General features: G+C 41.3%; 1 long non-coding RNA gene across 1 annotated transcript; it reads left to right on the top strand.

Moving 5' to 3' along the window:
* Positions 1-6,807: 6,807 nt before the first annotated feature.
* On the top strand, positions 6,808-8,921 carry LOC102298034. The gene is made up of 5 exons (XR_318192.3): positions 6,808-7,699; positions 7,784-7,885; positions 7,996-8,130; positions 8,240-8,368; positions 8,679-8,921. It is a non-coding gene; the product is annotated as an uncharacterized LOC102298034 (long non-coding RNA).
* The last annotated feature ends 17 nt before the right edge of the window (positions 8,922-8,938 follow it).

Genomic DNA, 8,938 nt, shown 5'->3' with positions numbered 1-8,938 from the left:
CAACAATACAACAACAAATACACACGTGACAAATTTACAACAACAGATCATTAAGTGTCACGGCGCCGTGCGCATTCGTATATTTGACTTAAGCTTAATAATCAGAATGATGCTCTGATCTCTTCAAATAAATGAAATCATACCTTTCTACTAAAACCTTTTCCTGAACCAGACCCTGCAGGATCCACCTGAGGGTCCCAGTCCTGGACCCTGTTTGTAACCAGGAGGATCCCAGGCCTGATTATTGCTGATGTGTTATAAATATTCTGGTTTCATTCTCATTAAATAAATATGTGTATAAATATGTGGATTCATGTTTCAGTCCTGGACGTTGATGCTTGTTTGAAAGGACACAGATGGACCTTGTCTCCTTCTTTCCTTCCTTTTTGTGTCCTCTGTGCTTCATCTGCTGCTCTTCACTCTGTTACTTTGGACTGATTTCACTCACTCTTTGTTTCTATGGTTTCTTTGTATCACGCTGACAGCACGTGAACAACACGACATGTTTGATCTCAAAGAAGGAGCAGCATCCTCTCTCCACCCTGTTTCTCCATCTTCTACATCACCTGATTCCTTCCAGTTTCTCTGCTTTCACTTTGATTCCTGAGCGTCTGTGATGAACACACTATCAGCATCACTGACATGTTTCATCATTTAAAAACACTTCCTGTCCCTGTGGTGGTTACAGCGACACTTTATTTTGCTGGCCAGCTAACATCATTGTTTTGTTTTGTTTTGTTTGCATTCACAAAGACTATCCAAAGACATTTTGGTTGTTGTCAAATAGACACTCTCTGGTTACGGACTGAGGTTGTGGTGTTACAACCCCAGGACTGAGGGGGAAAAAAAGACTCTTTACATAATATCTTCACTTGTCTCCTGGTTAGGAGAAGTGACTATTGGTGGAAATATTTTTCTTCTTCTTCTTGTCTTTGTTTACATTGTATCCCAGAGAAGTTTTAAGTTGTTCAGGTTGAAACATTTGCACTTAGAGTCTGTTAAGTTTCCTTTGATGTATCAGTGTCAAGCTGATGTTTAAGAGGGTATGTTAAGGACAGATGTGCTCCAGTCCATCCAATCCTTTAAAGTGCTGGACACCGATGGTAAATTGCCATCAGACCCTAAATAAATTGTCCTCTGCTGTTATCCATATTGCTTCACTCATTCTTTGGTGAGTAGACGTATTGGTTACACCATGAGTAATTGCTTCAAATATAATCATCAGTGTTTGAGCAGTTATGATATCAGGGACAATCTAGACATGTGTGACAATACTGAACATGTCACATGACACACCTCAAACATCATGTGATCCACTCTCAGTCTGCACTTTCATTCATGACTTCAACAGGTTGAAATGAGCTTTGAACAAACATCAGTTCAGTGCTGAAATATTCAAACGCTGCAGGAAGAAGAACAACAAAGTGATGACGGATGTTTGTGCTTCAAACTGGAAAACCAGCAGAAATATCAACCAAGGTGGGAGATTTTGGAGTTTCCAGTCACTGAATGCAACACAGTTCCCTCGTGAGTGTCCTCAAACGCCTCTCTGGGTGTTTCCTTCCTGCTCAAAGTTTACTTTCACTTCCTGAACTTCGTGGAGTGGAGCTTGTTGTTGGTGTGAAGAAACTGTAAGTTTGCTTTGTTTCCTCCTTTAACAGTTTGTCTTTAGGAACTTTACTGTTTGTTCAGCTCGTGTTTGATTTCTTCACACAACAAACTGTGTGTTTGTATTTCCGGTCTCTCCGTTAAAGTCAGTGTGTAATGTTTTCTAACGAGGCCGAGTGTGTCCGCCATTTTTTGTTAGTGTGAGATCAGACTCCGGGAGTCAGACCAAACACACTGACTGTGGTCTGATCTCGGCCGGAGAGCCTCTGAGCTCCGGGTGTTTATATTTACAGGGACAGCAGGATATTACTTAATATTTAGATATATTTGCTTAACCCCTTAGCAGTCCTACAAATTTTGCCTAAAATTTGTGAAAAAGGCATATCCAAAATAAATTGCATGCTGCTCTTGAACCATTTGGAGTATATGCATGGTTTTGGTCTCTTTTGAAAGGAGACAATCTGTAGTTTGTTCCTGAGGTGTCAGAATCACTTTATGTCATACTGCTATTGAGTAATAGAACTTTGAACACACTAAAAAAGAGAGAAAAAAAAATCCGCCCAAGTTTTTTTTTGTAAGGAATGCATGCAGATGCCTACCTTGTGAGGTATTAGCTGGAAAACACAACAGGATCAAAGCATGAAGCCTTACCAAGCCACAATTCAAATTTGATAACAATATCTTAGAAAATGAGTGTTCTATGCAAGTTTATTTAGGTCTATGTATAGGCGCTACCCAAAAAAGGCCACTTGGAGACTCCAAATGGCCCTTTGTAACAATCAACACATAAAAGGCTGTAATTCTTGAATGCTTTTATGTACAGTCCTAATTTTGGTCTCTAATTAAAGGTTACACTCAGAGCTATTCTTACATCCAGATTTATTGTCAATACTTTACAAAATTACAGGAGCATAAACATTATACAGTGTTTTTTTTTCAATTTCGAAACAAATGTAAAGGGAAAAAAAATTATTATGGCATTAAAACTCACTATATATACACATTATGTATATGCATCTGTGGGTGTATAAATATATATATAGTTTTTCACACAAATGTATTTTTACAATTATATTTTTTAGAGATCATTGGCATCATGCCAGTCTTTATAACAATCTCGACTTGGCAAAAAGCACAAAGGCACATCACAGGAGGAGCACTTTACTGGTGTCTTTGCCTGGCAGTGTCTGCACCTCAGACGACCTGTGGTGCTGTGTCCACTGATATGCACAGGCTTGTGATGTGCTCTGTTTGGAGAGGGTGATGGTGCGGGCGATGGAGCAAAGTTGAAAAAGCTGTAAAAGTGTGTATGAAGCTGTAGGTATGATCTGAGGTCCTGGTGATTTGATGGGCCTGAAGGTGGGCTGTGGTGGTATTATGTCTGGAGCATCTGTATCATTCCATCCCTCTTCAGATGTACTGGCTGGCATCTCAGCTTGACTGCTGCCAGTTCTCCCTCTTCCTCTTCCTCTCCCCCTCCCTCTTGGCCTTCTGCTTCCAGAAACTCTTTGGAAAGTGGAAGGATGTGGCTCCTCTTCTGACGAAATGCTGTCATCGTGTTCCTCTGTACTTGTCTTTTTACTGGCTGGCTCCCATAGTTCATCTGATTCTGATGATTGTCTGTGATATACAAAAAAACAACAACGATATAAGTTAGCAGGAACACCTCAAAACACACACACAATATATATATATATATATATATATATATATATACACACATTATATAAAGACACACGACGTGAGTTAGTAAGAACACAATCAAAACACAAAGATGCACACACACAAACAAACAATATAAACACAGCAGGAGTTAGTAAAAACGCATCAAACACACAGAGGAGCAGGCGCGCACACACACAAAGGCGCACACACACACACAAAGGCACACATACAAACAGTAATATCATTGTATGATATAATAAACACTTACATGTCGAGAGTAGCGTCTCCTCCATCCAAAAAAATATCCTCTGCTACCGAGTCAACAAAGGAAACATCACTGTCTTCTTCGGAAATATCTTCCTCCGACTGATCACTGTCACGCCGAGTGCATTGTTCGAGGACTTCTTCCAGTGAGAAGTAAGTTTTCCTCTTTGCCATTTTGTACTTACAAAGCTCCTTTGGTCGCAAGTTCTCTCAAAATGCTGTATGAACACAGACGCTGTCGTCGCTATGAAAGTTTACGCAAAAGCGCACGAGTGCTGTCGTCGCTATGAAAGTTTACGCAAAAGCGCACGAGTGACAAAAACCTTTTGCGCATGCAAATAAAAGGGGAAAAACAAGTGTCCTCCCCCTTAAGCTGCATATCAATCTTCTTTAAAGATCATTGGCTATCTGATACGCCAATCATTTTGACACTCTGCCACAATTGGAAGAAGTTACTGCCCATCAAAGGGGGGCTGGCCAGACCGCTGACCACCAGCTGTGTTTGGCTATCGCTGCTTGTTCACACCTGTGTGAAGCACCCATTGGTTCAAATGAGGTGTCAATCGAAAGTGCAGAGGTCAGCGGCCATTTTGAAATCAAAATACCCGGAATATTTACATGTCAAGATCTGCTAATGCTTCAGGAAGCACCGAAAATAGGATTATTCGCCGGCTACTTTGAAACAATACTATTACATTCAGTGGATGTTTATCAACATATAAATGTCTCAGAGACTAAATATTGGACTGATTTGGATTGCCTGGACTCTTGGCAGTCTAACTACACCGTTTTTGTTGGAATATTATGAACCAGTGGACTAACAGGTGCTTTATATGTGAGTACAGACCTTATTGTTATTGTTTTTTTTCGATGTTGGCAGCCTGACATAAACACTAATTGTACCTGCTATGTTGATTCTATCTTGAAATGCTTTACATCGTTCGAATCACGAGAATCTCAGCTTTCCAAATATATATAACATGTTTAGCTTCTTTTTTGATAAGTTTTTGTACGTAACCAATTAGTCCCCTAAACCATCCAATGTCCCGTGGGCGGTACGTCCGACTGCTAAGGGGTTAAATTAATATTTAGTATAGAAGTGTGCTAGATACAGATTCAACATGGCGGTCCTAAAAATACTGCGCCACAAACAGTTGGCTCCGCTCCAACAGGAAGAAGTGTTACAGAAGTTATTGTAGTTCACTAAAACTGAACTCACAACTAAAACTAGAGCTCAAAAAGTTAAAACAGAAAGAAAAACTAAATAAAAAATGAAGCTAAATTACTGATAATAATAAATGAAATTAATTTGGAAGATTAAACAACGTTTTATAGGAAATGTCCTGTTAGTGTTTTTTAGTTTGGCTAAAAAAACAACAAAAATGAAAAACGTGCCTCATTATTCTTCAATAGACATTTATTTGGCATTTATTTATGACAATGAAGGCTATTCTATTATTTAGATGTTGGATGTGAGTTCAGTTTGTAATGCCTGCATTAATCTCTGACACAGACCCTGAATACATAATAAATAAAACTAACATCTAAATTTAAAGAAGCAAACAAAACCTGATTAAACTATAATATAAAGTATAACACCTGTGCTGTCTGTGGATATGTTTTGGGTTTCAGCCATCACAGACGCCTTGTTCATCAGGACTCTGTGCTTAGTTTCTAGCCAGTCCTTTGGTGGATTTGCTGGTATGCTTTGGTGTATTGTCAGGCTGCAGTGTCCAGTTCTGCTTCAGCTTTAATTTTTTAACAGATGGTTTCACATGTTCTTCAAGCAGCCCCTGATACACAGTCAGATGATGATCTATGATGGTGAGCTGGCCAGGTGCTGCTGCAGCAAAGCATCCCCAAACTATGATACTGCCACCTCCACAGTTGGTATGAGGTTCTTTTCTTTGAAGATTGGATTTGGTTTACGCCAAACATCTTGACTGCTCTGGTGTCCAAATGACTCATCATCAGAGACACGTCTAAGCATTTTGCATAATTTTAAAAAGTTTAAATTTGTTCAGTATTGAACAGCAGAAATTAGATTTTCTTTTCGGAAGAATGTAAAAGGGAAAATAACAGCGGCCGACAGCCTGTAAACAACGGTAGACTTGTGCGTAACAAGCAAGCGAATAATGAAGAAAACAGAGAGAGAGAGCTGTGCATGAAGTGTGACTTTATTGTGGTGGAAGCAAAACAGTAAAAGAGTGAATCCATGACGATGTTTATGTGAAGCGTTTGGATCTTCTTTTGCTGCTGGTTCGGTCAATATTGTTGGAGAGACATCAAACCAACAGCTTTAGAATCAGCGCATAAAGGGCGTGAACACAAAGCGCCGACAGATCAGGATCAGCAGCTGTCGGCTTTCAGCCCCGACTGTGAGAAAGTCACATCTCACTGATTCTGATCCGCGGGTCGCGCTGTGTGTTTAAGTCTTTGTGCAGAATCCCTGTACCTGCTCTCATTTACTGTCTTAGCTGTTTGGTGGTTCTTGAAATGTTGTGAGGTTTAACCTGAGATTCTGGCATTTCGGGCAAAATAAATTTATATAAAAAAATCGATTCAGGATTTTAATGAATCGATTTCACGTTATCCAAGCCAGAATCGATTTTAATCGATGAATCGATTATAAAAACCCAGCGCTAGTAACAATCTACTGATCGTGTGCACCTGACGTGATGTTTAAGTAGGATGACAGGTGGGGGTGTACTAATTTATTCCTCACCAGAAATTGCATTCTTTCTAAATTACATTTCACATAAAGTTTTAAAAAGGATTTTCTTATTTTTTAATTGTTTAGTTATGTTATTTGGCTCAAAAACATCCATTTTTATTGCGTGAAGGAAAAATAAATACAACACTCGACCAGGATAAAACACAAAACTAAACGAACACACAGTCATGAGGGAGGTTGCGATGCAGGACAGAGGGAGACACACACATAATTGTGGGCGACCGTGGCTCAGGGGGTTGGGAATCGCATCTGTAACCGGAAGGTTGCCGGTTCGATCCCTGGGCTCTCTGTCCTGGTCGTTGTGTCCTTGGGCAAGACACTTTACCCTACTTGCCTACTGGTGTTGGCCAGAGGGGCCGATGGTGCGATATGGCAGCCTCGCTTCTGTCAGTCTGCCCCAGGGCAGCTGTGGCTACAACCGTAGCTGCCTCCACCAGTGTATGAATGTGAGAGTGAATGAATAGTGGTATCATAAAGCGCTTTGGGTGCCTTGAAAAGCGCTATATAAATCCACTCCATTATTATTATTATTATTATAAATGTGGGCAAATGGGGACGGCAGCACAGCTGAAGGTGAGCTAACTTACGAAACAGGCAAACAAAGCCGAACAGGAAGCACACCAGACTACCAAAAGTAAAACAGGAAACACTATGGCGCAGACTAACTCACACAAGAGGTTGCTTTTGTGTGGAAAAGACTTTCAGGGTTAGGCAGATAATGGGAGGAGACAACGAGGCGATGTGGAGACGAGACAGAGTGAGGAGAGATTGAAGCATTAGGAGAGACATGAGAACAAACTGAAGGACATAAACACAGAGACACAAGGGGAACCAAAGAAGAATATTAGAAACTCAAGTCAGACTAACCTAAAGACTGCTAATGTAACTAAAAAAAAGTGGTTTAAAAATAAAAATGCGACTGAGCCGTACTCTAATGTATTTCTATATGTTAAAACCAAGTAACACTTACTGATTTCTGTTTGTACACAGACATGATTTAAGTGAAAAGTGCAGACGTCAGGACCTTATTAGTGTTTGACCCCAGCTGTTGGTCTCTCACAGATACAGTGTAACAGACCTTTCTATAAGATATCTGTATTGTAGCTAAAGCACTTCTGGATGGATGCAAACTGTTGCCTTGTACCTGTGATGTGTGCAATGACAATAAAGTTGAATTCTATTCTGTTGAGTTTCTGATGGCACAAAGTTCTGCTCATATCACGGCTCCATCTAGTGGACTGATAGCAGAGCAGCTGATGTTTGGACAGCACACATGATGGACATCAGCTGATGTGCACATGAATGATTTGTGTTTCCTCTGCAGGTAGAAAGTGTGTGTGAGCTGAGCAGCATGGATCAGTGTGAGGACAGAGAGGAGGGAGTCCCTCCCTCTAAGAGAGCCAGAGAGAGCCAGACCAAAGCTCAGAGGTGAGACGACCATCTCTAACTGTCCATGACTCTTCTCCATGTCACAGCTCAGCACTCACATCACTGCTCCATCATTATTCACAGGAACCAGCCTGGACCTCCACCCAGCTCTGGGTCCTTAAGGAGTGACACGTCGATTGGTCGCATCATTAATTTTAAAGTCCAGCCTGTGTCTGCTGCAGAGAGGTGAGCTGTTAGTAACGTAAAGTAACCTGTTTCTCTGTTTGGGATGATGAAGGTAATCTAAGTCTTCATCAGCTTCTGCAAATGAAAAACACATTTTTCTTCTGTGACAGGATCAGTGGGAGACCTGCTGGACCTGGACCTGAACCTGAACCTGAACCTGGACCCAGCTGTGTGTCCTGTAAGAGTGACCGATCTAATGGTCGCATCATTAATTTTAAATCCCAGCCTGAGTCTGCTGCAGAGAGGTGAGCTGTTAGTAACGTAAAGTAACCTGTTTCTCTGTTTGGGATGATGAAGGTAATCTAAGTCTTCATCAGCTTCTGTAAATGAAAAACACATTTTCTTCTTTAACAGGCTCCATAAGAGATCTGCTGGACCTGGACCTGAACCTGAACCTGGACCCAGCTGTGTGTCCTGTAAGAGTGACAGGTCTAATGGTCGCATCATTCATTTTAAAGGCCAGCCTGTGTCTGCTGCAGAGAGGTGAGCTGTTAGCAACATGAACTCTTTGCTGTCACTTTGGTGTCGTCCACCTGTCCTCCTCCTCTTGCTCCACACCTCCACTTTAGTGGTCACAGAGGGACTCGGAGCTGCTTCTGAATGATGGTGCCTGTGTTTCAGCAGACTGCTTAGCCTCCAGAGTACAGAGCTGCTAACACTGCTTTTATAGACACTTTTAATCTGTTTGTGAAATCCTTTTCCCCACGAACCCACAGAGTCCGTCATCTTTTGCCTGATTTGTCATAACTAACTGCCCCTTCTTCACCCTGACCTGTCGTGTTTGGCTCTGCAGAACTAAAATCCCTGCTGTCAGGAGATGTATCCTAGGACACTTCTTCAGCTGAGAATCAGAGAGAAACACACAGTTTTACTGCAGCAAGAGCAGCCACAGAGCGCTCGCACAGGAGTGAGGGCTCCTGTGAGTGATAAGACGATGTCAGAGGAATTGGTGTGCAATTAATCGTCACTCACCAATCAGTGCTGCTGCTCTCTACACACCGTTCGTGCAATTGCAAAATGAAAGTGAAAGCAAAAAACAAGCGCAAATTCAAA

The sequence above is a fragment of the Haplochromis burtoni genome, unplaced genomic scaffold (assembly GCF_018398535.1).
Source record: "Haplochromis burtoni strain Fernald_Lab_line unplaced genomic scaffold, NCSU_Asbu1 Contig_2419, whole genome shotgun sequence".
NCBI lineage: Eukaryota > Metazoa > Chordata > Actinopteri > Cichliformes > Cichlidae > Haplochromis > Haplochromis burtoni.
This window is presented reverse-complemented; position numbering and strand designations above follow the sequence as displayed.